This window comes from Petromyzon marinus, chromosome 6 (genome assembly GCF_048934315.1).
Source record: "Petromyzon marinus isolate PM22_M1 ecotype Great Lakes invasive population chromosome 6, UKy_Petmar_22M1.pri1.0, whole genome shotgun sequence".
Lineage (NCBI taxonomy): Eukaryota > Metazoa > Chordata > Hyperoartia > Petromyzontiformes > Petromyzontidae > Petromyzon > Petromyzon marinus.
This window is the reverse complement of record NC_133672.1, coordinates 2,888,959-2,907,840: the sequence shown is the minus strand read 5'-3', so window position 1 is coordinate 2,907,840 and position 18,882 is coordinate 2,888,959. Positions and strand designations below refer to the sequence as shown.

Below are 18,882 nucleotides of genomic sequence, written 5' to 3'. Positions count from 1 at the left end.
ATTTCTGCCACCACACCTGCCTTTGCTTCCTTCCTTATACATCTTGAAGTTATTGCAAAATGGAAGTCAGCAAAATGTATTGCAAAACCTAATTTTATCCAGTGGGATTTTTGAGCAGTGATTGGCTTGACTTGGCCTGAGACCACGAGCTCCCTTTACTGGAGAGCCTGTTTTAATCACCGCTGGACACGCACGTTCTCAGCCACCTCCTACCACCCAGCCACCACATCCTTACCCTGTGCTCATTTAATGGATTCATTTAATTTGCACCTCGTGCCACGAATTATAACCACGAGTAGCGGCTATAAAGTATATTAAGTGTATGTCTTCTTCTTTGGTTCTTTCGGTAAAGTCACGTAGAATGAGAATAAAATAATAAATTGATCAAATAAAATAACACAATAATATTCTCACGACGTTTCGGCCACAACACAAGCGGCCTTCATCAGGTGAAGGGACGTCCCTTCCATGTTACATGGAGTATAACAGCGCTTCGCAGCTGTTTCTCTCCCCCCTCCTCCGTTCCGAGCATGGATGGACTCGTCCGTCTGAACGGGGCTCGTAGCTGTCCGTGGTGCTGGCGTTGAGGGTAAGAATCCACCCATTTTTTCGCCATATAGCACTGTAATATATAACGACTTATTGTTGTTAGCTCAGCTGATTGGAGAGTATATAGAGTTTATTGATAACATTGAGGTAAAAATTTTGATTTAAAGCTTTCGTAAAAAAGAGGAATGATATTGTAGTTCTCTCAGCTGACAAAGGCAATGCTACTGTCATCATGGATAAAATAGAATACAACAACAAAATTAAAGAATTACTCGACGATGGTAGTTATACAAAAATAAAAAGAGATCCCACCAACAGCCTCGTCACACAAACCAACAAAATAATTTCTGATTCAACCGCATTAATTGATCAATCTAAACAGTTTTCGTTGAAACCTTCTGCTGCCAGGCCACCAAGATTATACGGCTTACCAAAAATACATAAAGTTGATACACCTCTTCGTCCCATAGTCTCTATTATCAGCTCCCCCACCTACAAACTAGCTCGTTTTTTGTCTGAAATCATGCGTCCTTTCACTGGAAAGACCACCTCTGCGGTACAAAATTCTACTCACCTGGTATCAACAATCAAGGGTATTTCCCTGTCCCCAGACGACCTGCTTGTCAGTTTTGATGTAGTTTCCTTATTCACCAAGGTTCCTGTACCTGACACCATTGCAATCATTGAAGACTTGGTTCATCAAGGACTAAACACTGAGGTACCCCCCCTGGTGAGACACTGTTTAACCAATACATACTTCACTTGGAATGGAACTTTCTACAAACAAACTGAGGGCACCCCAATGGGCTCCCCCCTTTCTCCAGTTATAGCTAACATTTTCATGGAGAAATTTGAGACTGACGCCATCCAGACTGCCACTCTGCGCCCAACCTTATGGAAGAGGTACGTGGATGACACTTTTGTCATCTGGCCACATGGCCGGCCTGCTCTAGACCAATTCTTCGACCACATCAATTCCATACACCCAGCCATCATATTTACCATGGAAGTCGAAATAGATGGCAAGATACCTTTTTTGGATGTCCTAATTAAAAAGAGACCTGATGGTTCAATGAGCCACTCTGTCTACAGGAAAGCTACCCATACGGATGCTTATCTGAAACCGGATTCCCACCACCATCCATCACAGAAGAATTCTCTCATCAAGACTCTGTATCATAGAGCCCAATGCATATCCGACCAGGAACACATAAGCAGTGAACTCAAGCACGTACACCAAGCTCTTAGGGCTAATGGTTACTCCGACTATACAATCCGCAAAGCTATCACTCAAACCATGAAGAAGAACCCTCTTGAGGAGCCTTTCAAAACCATCACTTTACCCTACATTGCTGGGATTACAAAAAAGATCTCCAAAATCTTGAATAAACACAAGATCCAGGTCCGTTTCAACACATTACATAAAATCCGTGATCTGGTTCCGTCTGTAAAAGATGTGATTCTGGACATACAGTACCCTGGTGTCTACAAACTAAGTTGCCTCTGTGGTAGTAGTTACATTGGAGAAACCAAACGCCATATCTCGGACCGCATTCGTGAACATAAAGCAGACCTTAAACACGGTAGGACCAACACCTCGGCCGTAGCAGATCATTGTTCTAATTCAGTAGGCTCACATGCCATTGACTTTTCCAAGACGGAGGTTCTTTGTAAGCCATCTGGCTTCCATGAGAGATTCGTTCATGAGGCTATCCACATATACAAGCACAGAGACAATTTCAACCGAGAAGATGGATTCTATCTTAGCAATCATTGGAAAGATTTGATAAATCATTTCAGTTCTTGATTGATTGTTCACGCTTACAGTGGCTTTCAGACAGCATACATAAAAACAAATTTCGTCTCCCCCCTCCTCTTTTCAAAAAATAGATGGACTAGTCCTGGGCAAACTGCCAATCGTTGCGCGTGACGCAAACGTTATTTTATATATATAGATAAATAAATAAATATGCCGTTTTCAAAATAAATTTATGCAAACCGACACACCTGATGATGACCGTTTGAGTTATGGTCGAAACGTCGTGAGAATTTTTTATTGTTTTATATATATTTTGTTATTTTGTTGTTTCTCTTCAACGTGACTTTACCGAAAAAACTAAGAATATAACATTGAGGTAGTTTATATTTTAGTTTTCATTGGTTTACTATATGGTATTTATTATATAGTGTAGTGTATACCCAGTTGCTGTTAATAGCTCAGCTTATTGAAGAATATATTGAGTACATTTATTATATTGATGTAATTTAGACTTAGTTTTTTCACATCGGTTTAATGTATGATAGTTGGGTAGTTGCAGCCCCTTTGGCGTCCATGTACTAGGTGCCTCTGTTGATGTGTAAACTTTGACTTTAACATAGCTATTTCTGTGACCAGTCACAAGCTAATCCCTCAGCTATTTCAATGCTAAATTCTCCTGTTTGATATGTAAACTCCTTTGTCAAGGTGCGTCACTTCTCTTATCCAGCTTAAAAGACGCTACGAATCTTTGCAGCGTTCATTGAAGCTCTGTCGTCCCGACAGTTCTGTTCCTTCACCTGAAGAAGGCTACTTGTGTTGTGGCCGAAACGTCGTGATAATTTTATTGTCTTATTTTATTTTATTATTTTATTCTCATTCTACGTGACTTTACCGAAAGAATCAAAGAAGATGAATCCTTGCAGTCACGAAAGCTTTAAATCGAAAAATACCTGTGTAGTCTTAAAGATACAAGTTAAATCTTTAGTTTTACAGTCTGTACAAAGACAGTATTTGTAATAATTTGTCTCACTTTTAATATTTTATTATTGCTGTAGTAAACGCATCTCTATTGTAGTATGTTGTACTGTTTTATATTTGTAAATGTATTTTTTATTAATTAAATCTTTATCAACATTATTAACCAGTATCATGTCTTATAGAGAAATAAAAACACAGGTCAGTCAATCAATGTTTTTATTCGTAAAAAAGAAATACTTTTTGAACATTCAGTATTTTCAGGTCACAATTAGGACAACATTTCGTAGTTTGTGTAACTGTTCCTATCGTTAGGAGCATTTCTAACTTTTGTATTTTAATTTAAATTGAACAGTAGGAAATTCATTGTGTAACCATTAATTTTTGGCTAGCCATCAAACTGAGATGGTCACTGCATCGCGCGTTTTCAGATGCGCTTTTGCGGCCGTCTGGAACGCTCTTCCTTCCGATATTAGGAAGCCACTGGAGCTATGCACTTTTCAATATATATTGAACACTCATATCTCTAGAACTGCTTGGTGTATTTAGTTTGTTGTCCTTCCCCCCCACACCTCCGATTAGCACGATTGGCTACGTATGGTGCGAAGCATACATATCAACAGAAGTATTTCTGGTCGTATTGCATCAATCAAGCAATCGAGTCGCAGCAGGCCTCGGCTGGAGCCTAGTGGATTATTACTGGGACACCACCAGGCCACACCCTATCCTGCGCCCGACGCCACGCCGAGTGCGGGCCGCCGAGGTCGCGATGTCTGAGACCGGTCTCAATCGTGCGCGTCCAGGTCAGCCTGGGCCTGCCCTTGGACCACCGCCAATCCTGAGGAAGGCCGTCGATGATTGCACACACGCACAGAGTATCACATGGTAGAGTTATAGTTGACTGCAATTATGGTTTTGCAGTGACAGTTAAATGGCATTGGAATGTATGGTTGTAGTGGGATGATTTGCTATTAAAGTTGTGATCTATAGTCATCACATTGGTAAAACTGTAGTCACAGTGTTATTTGTAGTAGTGGGATGTTGGGTTGTAATCGGAGTTGTGGTTGTAGTCGTTTGTTGCTGGAGTCAGCTGTAATGTCTATATCACGGTCGTGGTTTCACTGTCGCCTGCATGAGCAGAATACCATTTCCCCACTTTTGGGTGGGTATCTTCACTTCCCCACGCCTACCAGTGTGGTGAAGTACCGTTCCATATTTTCCCCAATGAACCGCAGCTTTGGCGTCACTAAACATAGCATTGGCTGGAAAAGTGAAGGAGCAGGAGTATGGAATATTACAGGTCGTTCCCATTTTACCACCCCAGTAAACGTGAAACATTGAGCCAACGTTGGCTCATTAAAGGCTCAAAGGTTCCAACCTCGTGACAAGGTTGGCCAGGCGTTTGATGTTTACTGTGATCACAATGCACAAGACGCGGGCTCTATCTAGAGAACTTGACATCTGTGAAAAAAGAGCTTTGTAGCTCATCGGATTCCTCCAGTATAAATGCCTTTTTCTGATTCTGAGCAAAACCTTGTCGGATTTGAGACAGAACCGAGGGGAGTAGATTGGAGCGCGTGGTTCAATGCGGGGAGGTGAGAACAAAAAGGGGTTAATTCCATGCATTCAGAAACAGTGTCGTTAGCGTTGCCGTCACCGCACAATGCCTGCCCCCCCTTGTACAGATTCGCTCGCACGTTCACCCAACGCCGAGCTTGAAAAGTTGAGGGCAGGGTTAACAAAAAAAGGATTTTCATTATTGGCATTTGCGCGCCCCAATGCAATGTGTGTACCCCGTTGAAAATGTTGCTGAAGCTGCATGTTTTATGTGCTCATGCCTCCGGGGTAACTGTACAGACTGTCCAGTGTGAAGGGAGCAATGTTCTCACTCTCCTTGTATGTGCATGATATTGTGCGGGGGGGGGGGGGTATTGGTGAGCGTACTCGGCTACTCACCGGCTCGCATGAGTATAATTCCTGGCCTCGGTTCAACAACTGCGGGGATTATCTGAAATGGTTCTGGGTTTTCCCCAAGGATGACTCGGGCCGTAAATGAGTACCTGTCGTGCTGTGCGAACACCAGCACTGGGGGATACAAAGGTGGCCGGGCCCGCCGGCCGGTGGAAGCCACACCAACTCCCACGTGCACCGTGCAGGCATCACCGTACTTGCTCAAACAGTCTATGTAGGCCACATCGGGGGTCTTTGTCATGTTTGTTATATTGACAAACCCGGTTAGGTGACACTGCTTGTTTACAAAAAAAATCTGGAGAATGAAAATAAACGCACCTATTGCGCGCACCCAAAAATGCTACACGTTAGACTGGTTGCCACACCAGCTTGTGCGTGCGTGCACTCGTGGCATAAATTGTGAAATGTTTATTCTGCAGACTTAGTGCACAAGTCGGGGTCAAGTTACCGTTATTGCCCAGAGGCTCTTTACGCAGACCAGACAGTTGAAATCCTGCCACCCAGTGTATGCGTGGGTGCTCTAACAAAGTGTGCCAACGTCTGATCTAATACTCTTTGGTTCTTTTGGTAAAATCACGTAGGTAGAAAAAATAATAATAGATCACGACGTTTCGATCGCAACACAAGCGGTGGTCCTCAGGCGGAAAAAAAAACAATCCAGCTATGGCTTTACCGAAAGAACCAAAGAGTATGGATTTCTGCAGTCACGAAAGCTTCAAATCAAAATCTGATCTCATGTGGATGCTAAATGCTCTCCGATGTAATTCACAAGGGTTGGTTATGGCTTCCGTTGATTTCACTTGCTCATACGAGTACTGTATAGCCCTTTTGTCAATCCACTGCTGGACGAGGGCCTACCCCTTACACCGTGCAGGTCGGTGGGGCTTATTTTACCATATTTCTCCACGCTGGTAAGTGCGGTACAGCTTTGGAAAAGTTGAAGGGCATAGACGAATGTATGAATGCAGTACGATGATGGGGTTTGCCGCCATGCCCACTGCGTAGCCCCGCAGCCATATGGCAATCCTGTATGTACTTGGTGGCCACACAACCCGAGCACGATCCAGGCTCAACTGCAGATTAGCTTTCGACATCCGATGAGATTGGGCACATGCAAGCCGACTTCGAAATAACACGCCACGAGTTGTCCATAATTCAACATTACATACAAAATATGTAAAAAGATATATATATAGCACTGAAATATGATTCTCAACGGTCTATTTTTATGATTCAAATGCAAACTACTGTATTAGATATATTTTTAACGTGGAAACATGCATGTAATATTTAAGACCGAAACAGGAGGATTTCTCCACAACTTTGGCTGTCGCCTGATGGTGATTTCTGGCGAAACGTCGTACTCGAATTGTAAATGTTGTGGGTTTACTCTCTCACACACTGGTGTGCTCTACTAGTAACGAATTGGCATAATTTGTTTACGTGGTAAACCTTACTAATTGGCTGTGTCGATTGGTGGCGGGTTAAACGATACATTTACGCAATCCAACCCAATAACCTCTATAATGGATAATGTAGATATTACTTTCTCTCGCATGTTGGAAAGTGCTATATGCAGCCCTGGCCTCTAGGTGTCAGCAAGGGAACATCTGATAGTTGAGGAGGAGGCACTTTATATCTTCTGCTCGCCTCCACTAAACAAACTCCCCCGTCTCCCCCACCCCACGAACAACCCATCTTCCCTATGCCATCCCTCCCGTAGCTCACACGTGACAATGAGCAGCGTGGGCGGGCTGTTTTAATCTTTCTGACTCTGCGGGGTGTAACAGATTGCATAAAGCTGTCTGGGAAGGCACTTTGTGGGACTGCGGCATCTTCATTGTGGTCAATTTCAGAGGCTACAGCTCAGCTGATGGTCATCCGCTGAAGGTAATTATTGTCCGGACGGTATTTACTCCCGCTGACGTGGTCCGTTTTGAATTGAGTAAAAAGAAAAATCATTATTTTAACGAGTGAGCGACGGCTGCTTTAATTGAATGACGCGACAGGGACATCCATGGTAACGTGCGTAACAAGACCAGGATCTGCGTTTTGATCAGTCGAGCCGAAATGATGGCAGTGGTTTGTGAACGTGAGCGACGAGGTGACGTGGACCGGACCCACGGTCGCTGCATTATTCATATGACTTAATTGGCGATATGTCGTCGCGTCTCCTAAACACAAATATTGGGTAAATGTCACGTGCCATGTAGCCACCGGGTTTTTATACCAGCAGTCAAAATCTGACCTTCCATTGTCGTACACCAATTGTGAGAAGAACGGCTCCGTTACCTCTGGTTACCAAGGTTGGCTCGAGAACACGCTCTGATGGGGATCCCGCTCGAACGACATTCTCTCTTCACGCTGGATTTCTCTTCGCGCCAGCGCTCTCTGACGAACACACGTGCGTGCGTTTCATTCGCGTTGGCATCCTGCGCTCAAAAGAGTCGGCGCGGCCAGGGATCCGAAATCTGTCCGAAACCATCAGGTGGTGGCGCGGAGATGCTACACGCATCGTCGCGCAGCCTGCGTCTCTCTCTCTCTCTCATCTGCGGCTGATTAGTTAGTGTGATGGGAGAAACGCGGCGGAGGGGGTATAATGAAACGGAACTTGTGCTGTTAAGGTTACGTTGCCTGCTTGTTGTGTGTCATGGTTGAGGCACAATGCGTCTGCGTTCGTGTTGCTCGGCAGGCTTGCCGGCTGAAATGGTGTTATATCATTTTTTTTTACTATTCCGTGAACATATACATGTTTATGTTACTGTTATTGAAGCAGTTACGGTCCATGAAATGCATTTTTATGCACAGTAAACTGTAGGCGACATGTCTCATACGTTGAGTTACGTAATTATATTCATTTCAATCACTGTATGATCCACTTAAAGATGTTGGTATATGTTGTGTGTGTGTGGGTATAGTGGGGAACGTTGGCACAGTGGTTATAACGCATGTGGAGCTAAGTTCGATTCCTAACCATGAGGTTACATCAATGGCGATTGATATCTGAACCAGTCCTGGGTCTCCCTCCTACACAAGCCCACAACTCGCTATTATGGTGAAGTGTGGTTGGTCATGTAGCTCCCATGACTAACCGGGCATAGAGAGGCCTTTATCCAGCTGTGAATTGATAAAGGCATGCAAATTATTATTATTATTATTTATTTTGTTCGCATGTTGATTTGCATTTAATAATCGTGGTCACACGCAAGCAGATGTGCCGAGTGAAAATCCACCGTTGCTCGTGGCTGGCCATCATGCTCCATTCTCTTCGCAAGCTCCACACTATTGATTGCAGATATTTGGAAGGAGCACTTAGGATTTTGCAGAGACAAAAAAAATCGGTCGGTTTTTATCTTGATTTCACCTTGACGTGGTTCGTGAGATGAGTGCATCTAAAAGCACGATGGGCACATATTTCTAGATATTCATTTGGCAATATAAAAACTGGCCCAATAAGATTGAGCATATGCCCGGTTCATTTGCATCGTCTGCATTAGCCGTCGACATAGAGGCTTTGGCAACACCAGTGGTGTTGCAGCCACCACAAGCACATGCCGGTTCATTTGCGTCGTCCGCATTAGCCGTCGAAATAGAGGCTTCGGCAACACCAGTAGTGTTGCAGCCACCACAAATCATACATCCTTGGTAGGATATGTTTTGGGCTCCAGCAATCTAGAGTGTGTGTGTGTATATACCTAAGGTGCCGCTATTGAAGGCTGATCGTGACCAAAGTGAGACACTAAAGAGTTGAATGAGAGTAGGTTTTAATGCTTTTGGAAAATTGAACTCGGCAGTGAAGAGCAGCGTAACAACGTTCCTAAAGAATAACGTTTTCGACAAGGCCCACGGACAAAGGGAATTGAGCAAATCAAAGTGTACAGAGAAGCATGTGGGGGAACATGCTTCGAGTTACACTGATAGGCTGAATGGATCGGAGACAAAACGTAAGTTAGAAACGTCGTAATGACCGTTCGGAAAAGTAAGGGGGTTTTGGCAGGATTCCTCGTGGTGGTTGAGACGAACGACTTTGTAGCTGACAGAGGGGGGGGGGAAACGTGCCGGAGAGGCCACGCCCACCACGGAGGTGAATCTGTGAAATTGTCTCGCTTGTGGGAATTCGACGTGCGACATGGGGATGTTTTGAGATGCTCATCCAGCAGTGGATAGATCAAGAATGATGATAGCGCTCCACAATGGTGAATTCTGTGCTTTGTACCTCGAGTGACGAGGCACATGTGGAAATCAGACTTTTTCCAGGAGGAGTTTCCCATTTCCACTGTGTGTACTGCAGTCTTATTTCACTGTCTTATTAAGATGCATTTCATTAACATCATCAACCGTCGCTGGATGAAAGCATCCCTAAGCCGTCACTGCGTCTCCATTGTCCTGCGATGCACCAATCCACGCTTGAGCTGATTTATTTTCTCAATCTGTGAGAGTTCTTCTCATTTGGCTGCCACTCGATAGTTCGTATATTGACCACGGGCCATCGTCCCTTCCGGCGACGAGTCCTGGCCAAGCCCACTTGCTTTCCTTATAACAAAGTATGTCACTTCATTTTTGGAACTGAATTATACGATGGAGAAACAAGCTTATTTTTGTTGTCCTTTGTATAAAATTGATATATTATATAACCGTGCAATCTGGAATTTTTCACTTGCGGTTATGAATACAGAATCTGTATGCTACAGTGCATTAAGCCGCAAGAAATTTATGCGGGACCACTTTGCAAAATGGCATCCTGCAGGATTCTCCGGACAAATAAAGCAAAACGGTTGGTAATGATGTTGTTGTCAAGTCTCTTTTTCTGCAAAGTATGTGCACATGCAATTTACCCAATCTTCCGATTAGTCGCAGTGTTCCATTATGTGGTGTGTTTAAGTTAACGGGATTTTTTTTCTCCTCTCCCCCTTGATGGAGTGACATTTATTAAATATTTCATCTGGGCACGTGGACACATCGGTCAACAGCCTGCTGGAAAGCTCCTCTGCATTAATTAACTTTTGCCTTAAATGTTGATGAGATGGATCAATTTATATGTTGGCATGCGATACACGGGAAGAAAGGTCTAGGGCGCAAGTTCACAATTCAGCAAGATTTAAAATAATTATTTGTTGGATTTCTGTCATATTGTTCCCCGGTGTTTACAAGTCAGCGTTAGTCTGTCTTCTGCGAACCCTCTTCATGAGTTATAACCAGCGCGTTTATGCATATGCACGTGTACACGTGCGCGTGTGTGGTTATCTTAGACGTGTACATGTTTGCGTGCATTTATGTCCGTGCTGTGCTGGGTGATTTTTTTTTTGCCGATCAGCACAGACCGCTAAACCCACAGCGAAGCTTGTTCTGTATGCAAACAAGAGATCCAATTTCACTTTTGAAAAAAGTGGATTGCGTAAAAGTGATTTATGTTGTGTGTGTGCGTGTGGCTTCCTCTTGTTTAATGTACCTCCAAACAATAAGGCCTGGGTAGAGGCTTGTTTAATGGGCCCTGCCACCTGCTTTAGGCTTGTGCACAAATTGGTTTCTAAGGACACGGGCCAATGGACGGAACTTCTTCTTGGTGTGTGTAAAACCCAAATGTTACGACACTGTCCTCTTTTGACAAAAACTCAACACGGTCGTCAATAAACCCACTTGCATTAAAACGACACTTCTATCAGCCCCCCCCCCATGGTGTATCCTACCATATTCAACTATTATTTGCTCAATATTCTTTGCCCTCTCTATCTCTCTGTTATAGAAAGGAGCTGTTGCCCAAACTGTTGGAAATCATATAATTTTTCCTCTTTTTTTGAGGGCAGTGAAATTGACCAATGTGAGTTTTTTTTTATTTTATCTTATGCACCACCACTAACGCAGCATGCAACATTTTTGTCCTCTTACTGATACTTTTTACCATAATCACAACGGCCAAAATATTTGAGTAATTTTAAATCCCTTCACTTCAACCTTATTTTCTGATCATTAAAGAGAAAGGTATATTAAAGTCACGGTCGATTATAATTGCAATGATATTAACACGGGTGCATGTATGCAAAATAAATTACAATATTGTCATGCACGTGCGTGTGGAGTGGTTGTGCAGGCGTTACTTTACAACATTGTCTTGTTTAAGGAAGTATTGGACCATGCTGTCAGCGATGTTGTGAGCACGATTACAGCCAATGTTTTACTAGACACTGTTTCCCAAGTCCTGTTTATGAAGAGACTTCGTCTTCATTATGGGTTCTAACCTGGATTATGTATAGGAATGTATTTAGAGTAAATAAAGTGCTTTGCAGAACGATTAAAACACAGCAAGAAGAGACAGACTTAGTCTTGTTTTCAAGCATGGGAGAGAATGACAGTTTATAAGTGACATGTTTACTTCAAAACTACAATGGCTGTGGTGAACTCAACTATCATAGACACATTGGGATAGCTGGGGTGGTTCTCGACTGTTTCGCGTGCATACTCAGAACGTCGTGCTGTATTCATTAGTCATGATAGTCCATCATCTGTCTTCCATTTAAGTCCTATAGGATGTGATGGTTCTAGAATTCATTTGTCTTACTTTCAGGCGCAAGATCATGGGGACAGCTGTGTCCGAGTCAAACTTCCGGCGAGACATTTATCCGCATATGGATGATGCCTTTCAATGCCATGTGGTGGCAGGACAGCTTAGTGCACAAGCATCAGATAGGCAAGGCACACACAAGAGGGTTTCCGAGTCTAAAACCGTTGCCTTGAGTCCTCCATCAAATAAGATATGCTGCACGAGTAAGCTCCGTCACTTACATGTACCACAATAGTGTGATTATGATGATAAATATAATTGAGATGGCATAGTGGTGTACCCAATTTGAGAGTCGCTTACAGGAGTAGCACACGTTCTCGCTGTCACTTTGTCTTTTCCGGGCACCACGCTCACCTCCGTGGCGACAGGGCGGGGGGGGGGGGGAGACTGATGTGAGCAGCGCAGCAAGGGATGGGCTATTACATATGAGTTGCTTTGTGTTGTTGAGGAGTAACACCGGTAGCGTAGTGTGGCTTTGGGCATGGGCCGCCCTGGTGCACGGAATGGAATGGGACCACCTGTCCAACATAACCCCTTCTGCTTTGGCCGGCGCCTGGACCCCTCCGACCCCTGGGCTCTCGGGCAGTTGCACCGCCTGCACACTTGATAGCTACGCCAATGAGTAATACACACCGCCAGACCCTGCACTGGGCAAGAGCCAGGAAAACGAATAAATAATGCAGCGGTGCGTTTCAACTCTGGCCACGTGCGAGTCAGTTGCAGGTTGTTCAGTCACACTGTCTGTAGGGTTGTGCATTTCTAGGGAAACACGTTTACTGCAGATTAAGCGGGCCTGTTGGTCGGTGCGTGTGTGTGTGCGCGCCTCCGTTGTGTGCCTGACAAGTGCTGCAGACTTAAAATCCAGCCCCAAAGCAGACACTTGCTCAACGTTCGTCACTCGGCCCTTGTCATTGCTCACGTGGCCCCCAGTCATCCCACTTTGCGTGTTGTTTCGGCACAAAGCAGCATTATGGAAAATTTGGCGGTGGTCCGGGGGGAGAGGCTCTGCTGCTGGACACCTGGGGGGCGTGGGGGGCCTGGGGGGGGGGAGTGCTGTCGGACCATGTGGACTAGCCATAGACACACGGCCGATGCCTCGCCCGCAGAACTTCCCTGATTCCACCCCTAATCGGGCGTGGAGTTCGCTCAAGATGCGAGGGCCCATGGGACCTCGATCGCCTGGGGTATACATGCAGCGGCTCCGCGTGTTTCCTAGCATATGCACGGGCCAGCTATGTGTGTCTGTAGCCTTGGCTATAGCCGAATACAGTGGTGCTTCATCAACAGTTTTTTTTATTTGCCCTCGCATCTTGGGCGAACTCCACGCCCGATTCGGGGTGGAATCATGGAAGTTCTGCGGGCGAGGCATCGGCCGTGTGTCTATGGCTAGTCCACATGGCCCGACAGCACCCCCCCCCCGCCCCCCAGGCCCCCCTCTCCCCCCGGACCACCGCCAAATTTTCCATAACGCTGCTTTGCGCCGAAACAACACGCAAAGTGGGATGACTGGGGGCCACGTGAGCAATGACAAGGGCCGAGTGACGAACGTTGAGCAATTTAAAAAAAACCGAGTTAAATGATCAACCAAATTATGCACGTGTTAATATGAAATATGTAGTTTAACAGTTCCCGCGGCTGTAATGTTGTGGGTTGTGACTTTGGTGTATGCTTGCTTGTGGTCGCAAATAAATTATTGGCAGGTAAATTGAGAGCCAATTGGGCAATGTGTGAAAAAGAAAAAACCCAACTCACCCGACGATAATACTGTGGCCTTAAAAGTAAAATATATAAAAGGTGACGTTTTGAGTACTGGCCTTTCTTTGTAGCACATATTAAATGTGCTATGTATGTACGCATGTTGAACTTCTAACGTGCCATACGTAGCCAACCATGCTAATCGGGAGTGCGAAAGTATTTCTTCATCCTGATGGTCTCTTGGTATAGGTTGTCTGACTACTGTAGTATAATACTACTGCTGTTTGCACGCGAGAAGTTATTATTTTACTAAAGTCTTCTTGCAAGCGTGTGTGTGCGTTCCTCTCTAACACCGTACATTCTCAACTGGTAAACACTTCCTTCAGGAAATTGGCTAATGCCGTAGCGATGTTACTGATGATGAAAGTGTTGACTTTTTTATTATTTGTGGTTGTGCACCACTGCGAAGGCAGTAGCATCCCAATAAATGAACAATGCGTAACGCTTGGCAACATTTTGTTTGATCGTGAACCAAACGAGTAAAAAAACTGTGGGTCACATTTTGCCGTTTTAAAGCCGGAGTGCACATCGGTTTTCGGTTACAGGAGAAGGCAGCTCTTACCGAAGGGTGTCCCTGTAAATGTTTGTGCTGACAACTGCTGGAGGGGTGTTGGTGTCCTGTCAAGAGCGGGTTCGAGATTACAGCTCACAGTCCCCAGCCTCAAGGGTCGACAACGTAAAAAATATTAAATACTTAATGGGGAAAAAAAGCTTTGCTCATTATCGCTCCCAAGAGTGGCACTGTAAGTTGAATAAGAAGATTGTAAATTAGTTTATTTATATTGACAATATTGTGGAATGAAGGAAAGTATGAAGTGCTTTACATTTTATTTATTTTTGTAGAAAGTGTTTTTTTGCTATTTATAAAATGCACCGAATATATACTGAACTCTGAGTGATGTTGGAGGAGTTTTTATTTTATTTTACATACCATCATGTAGTCTGTGTCAATCAGATTTGGTGAGTCGATTCAATTTGCCACGTTTTAGATAATATTTTAATTATACTAATGCAGGGTTAGATTCCTTAACTAGAACAGGTTAATCTTTGATTTAAAGCTTTTGTGACTGCAGGGATTCATATTCTTGGTTCTTTCGGTAAAGTCACGTAGAAGGGAAACAATAAAATAATAAAAATATAAAACATTAAAATTCTCACGACGTTTCAACTGCAACACAAACAATCATCATCAGGTGTGAAAACCACAGCAATTTTTTCTTTGCAACACAAGTAATCATCATCAGGTGTGAAAATCACAGCAGGAAAAAAATACTGTGGTTTTCACACCTGATGATGATTGCTTGTGTTGCAGTAGAAACGTAGTGAGAATTTTAATGTTTCATATTTTTATTATTTTATTGTTTTTCCCTTCTATGTGACTTTACCGAAAGAACCAAGAATAGGTTAATCTTATTATGCATGAAGGAGTGGAGCATGCGCAAATCGATGGAATCTTTTATGATCGACGCAGATCTGTAATGGTAGTAAACGTGCGTGAATCAGATTGGAGGAGGAATCGGATGAGCTATGAAGCTCTTTCTCACGGATCTCCAGTATGGGCACGGGGTCAGCAAGTTACAAAAATAGAAGGAAGCTCAAAGATGGGACAAATAGAACCATGAAAATACATGAGGAGTAATTAGGTTGTGTAATTGCTTCGTGAAGATGAAGAGTGACAAATTGTTTAATCATGAGGGTGCTACCCCCATTAAATGTTGATAGTTATAAAAAAAACAGTTACAAGCTAAGATGAGAGAGTCGTTTGCGGTATCGGCGTCTTCTGTTCATCTTTTTAGTTTTTATTTCCAGTTTAATTTTAACGGTCATATATGCTCGTTTTACATTATTTATGGTTATAAAATTATATGTTTACAACGTGCAGCCACTCCATTTATTTTCTTTGTTTTTTTGGTAAAGTCACGTAGAATAAAAAAATAAAAAATATAAAAAAGTCATAACTGGCTGTAATATTTCCATTTTAAACCTGGCAGCCTTTAAATGGTGGAAGCCCACTACCTGTACCATCATTACCCACTACTACCATCATCACTAGCAGCAACCTCCACCGTCAACAGTGTGAGTGTGTAAAGCGAGGTGCAATGATTACTTGGCAGCCCTTTAATTGGTGGAAACCCACCACCAACGCCGGCCATCGCCCATCACTTACATCAACATCAGCTGCCTCACCCATGCTGCTGACACTTGGGCTACGCCCATTTCAAACCTTTATAAACAGTTTGCCTTTAGAGGCTAACCCCCTTTTCCTGATGACGCCTGCTTGTGTTGCGATCGAAACGTCGTGGTTATTTTTAATTCTACGTGACTTTACCGAAAGAACCAAAGAATATGCATTCCTGCAGTCACGAAAATTTTAAGTAAGAATTTCACTCCATTTATTGTTATAAGATTTTGACTTCAATCTGTGCGAGTAAAATAAATTATCAATATAAAAGAAAACAGATTATGTATAATCGAAATACAACAAATTATTTAGCGATCCAATGGTCTTTCCAGTCAATTGCGACAGCAGTACTGTTCAGCTGATCTCCAAAACAGGTCTGGGACTGGGCAGTTTCCCTGTGATGACTCCTGTGATGGAACACTCTTGATGCAGATCATTGGGGTGTTTTAAAAACACATTCATTGTCAGTGGTAAAGGTGCAGCCCTGCAATTTGTTGCTCAAGCTGCCACAGGCAGAAAGGCCTACCCTAGAGGGTACTCTCTGGGGCCCCTCCAGAGGAGATTTGGCATACATACTCTTCCATGCTGGTCAGATATCTTGGAAGAAGCACCCACACTTGACCCCATGGCACGTGACCGGCTGTTTGACTGTGGGGCACCAATTTATACTGCTGTGTGGACAGCGTGAGGGGGAATTGAATAAACTCGCCCATTTGGTTTCAGTTGCCACGCCAGGGAAATCGCCAGTCCAGTGTGCTGACCATGACACTCGGACGGCATCCGTATGAATGCAGCGTGTTGCGTAACAGGTGTACCTTTCATTGGTGAAATGTTTCTGGCTGACACTGCTGCTTCGTGTTTCATATTTCATTTTTAGAAGTGTGCGTGTTTTTTATTCATGCAAACGTACAACATTGTACACAAAGTAATCGCGTCAAGCAGGTGTGTAAGTATTAAGTAACGGTCCGCAAGTTTGAAATTGTGTCATTTGCTAAACTGCGAATAGTGCAAAAGGGCTGTTCTGCTCAGTTTCAAATGGAACCATGTTTTATTGTATGCTCACTGCAGCTTAGGATCATGTGAACCTGTACCTATACTTTAGTCTGGTAATGGATTATTTATGATTGTATCCACTACAATATATTTACCAAACAGAACTGTCTTGCAGGTTTTCCCGATGTGGAGTTTGCACAGGCAAGCATTGTCACTGCCCAACAATTGTGAATTGTAACCGTTAAGTGAAGCAAGATTGATGCAACAAGCATTAGATAATCGCGTTGAGTCTTGAGTTGGTAGGACTTTGAGAGGTTAATTGTTGGGCTCACTATAAACGCAACGTTTCAAATGGTATGTGCTTTGGCACGTTGGGCATACAGCTGCAGCAATTTTAACAAATGTTAAAATGTTTAAACGCTTTCTGTAAAATTAAATTAAAAAAAGGTCCACACTCTTTATTGTGACCACATATTGCGCAAAATGTGAATGATCAAAATTTAGAAACGAGATAATTAACTCTGCACAAAAGTTTGGAAGCCAGGGAGTGCGCGGTGAGTTTAAATATTTATGCCGCCCCCTTGGCGGGTTGCTTACGAGTGTTTCATTAACATTTGGAGAAGTGCTGCCCAGTTCCGGCCGGCCTCTTGCCAACTGGCCCCCACAGGACACTTGAGGGGCAATTTATTTATTTATTCATTGTTGTAATTTCTCTCTTCTGTCAAAAGGGGTGGTTGTTTCACGAGATGAGCGGGACGGCTCGGAGGCCACGAGGGCTGGGTGGGTGCCACGAGGGGTGGGTGGGTGCTCTCTTCCTGTTGGTCACGCAGGATAAGTGGAGGCCTTGGAATGACGCTCGAGAGGGCCCCCCTTCCCCAGCTTCCAATTGACCGCAGGGTTTATTTGGCAACAACTCCAAAACAATTATGGCTACTTGAGAGAAAGAAGCTGTCGGGGTGCCCACCTGAACGCCGTTTGAATTTACTCAGGCGACTCCCCGTCTTCTTCGTACATTTTCTCAAATAATTACGTCAAGGCCTTCTGTGAGCACCACTGCTTGGATGATGCCCCCAGGGCCTCCCCCACGCTGGTGCGAATTGTGAGGCTTATTTTGACAAATGCTCCACCTCGCTCGTCAGTGTGGGTTGGGGATAAATAAATAATGTTGCAACGTGTATATATAATAAGTGTGTGCTGTACTCTGTACGATTGATATCTGCTGTACAGAGATGGTTATGAGTCACTCCTTCCGTGATTCAATTAATTGTCACGAATTGAACAGACTGTAAAAAAAAAATCAATCGTTATGCGAGTTTCCACTGACGTTGCGTGGTTGTATTCTGAAGCAGTGTGGGAAGGCAAGGTCTATAAGCTACTTTTTTAAGGGGGGGGGGGATATTTAGATCTTAGGGCTAGGGTAGTTTAATCAGGGTAGTTTGACTAATAAATTGATAAAGTAAAATAACACAATAATATTCTCACGACGTTTCGGCCACAACACAAGCGGCCTTCATCAGGTGAAGGGACGAGACTGTCTGGAGGACAGCGCTGTCCTCCAGACAGTCTCGTCCCTTCACCTGATGAAGGCGGCTTGTGTTGTGGCCGAAACGTCGTGAGAATATTATTGTGTTATTTTATTTTATCAATTTATTATTTTATTCTCATTCTACGTGACTTTACCGAAAGAACCAAAGAAGATGAACCCTTACAGTCACGAAAGTTTTAAATCGAAATTTAGTTTGACTAACTTCATTTTTAAATGAAATATAAGTAAAATATTATTTAATGTCCGAGACAAGAGGTGTAAACGTTGTCCTTATTTCCGGATCGACCTGCGTGTGCATCACAGCCCCACGGAACACTTGGAGGATCGTCGCAGACCACCCATTGGTGTTACCAGAGAAACCAACACTTTTGTGACCTTCATCGTAGCGATTCTAATGTAATTGCCGAATCACTTAATTGGCACACGCACCCGGTGCAGGCACACACACACATGCATGGCACGCGTGCACATGCACGCAAAAAAGGGGTAAACTTGACTGCCACGTTCGTTGTGAAAGTGTTGTGCCCAGTGGAAGTTGGCACAGCCGAGGTGGTGTGGGTGGATTTGAGTGGGCCGAGATAAGCACAGACACA

The 18,882-nt window shown here is 43.8% G+C and overlaps 1 protein-coding gene across 4 annotated transcripts in view; it reads left to right on the top strand.

Annotated features, from left to right (window-relative positions):
* The window catches only part of LYST (lysosomal trafficking regulator), a 146,699-nt gene that overhangs the window by 10,673 nt on the left and 117,144 nt on the right, over positions 1–18,882 (top strand). The window contains exon 1 of one of the 4 annotated variants that reach the window (XM_032948369.2): positions 2,728–7,144. The exons of the other annotated variants lie outside the window; for them this stretch is intronic. The gene's annotated coding sequence lies outside the window, so the exon portion shown is untranslated. Of the gene's footprint in view, positions 1–2,727; positions 7,145–18,882 lie in introns of those variants that run through there. 4 annotated transcript variants of the gene reach the window in all.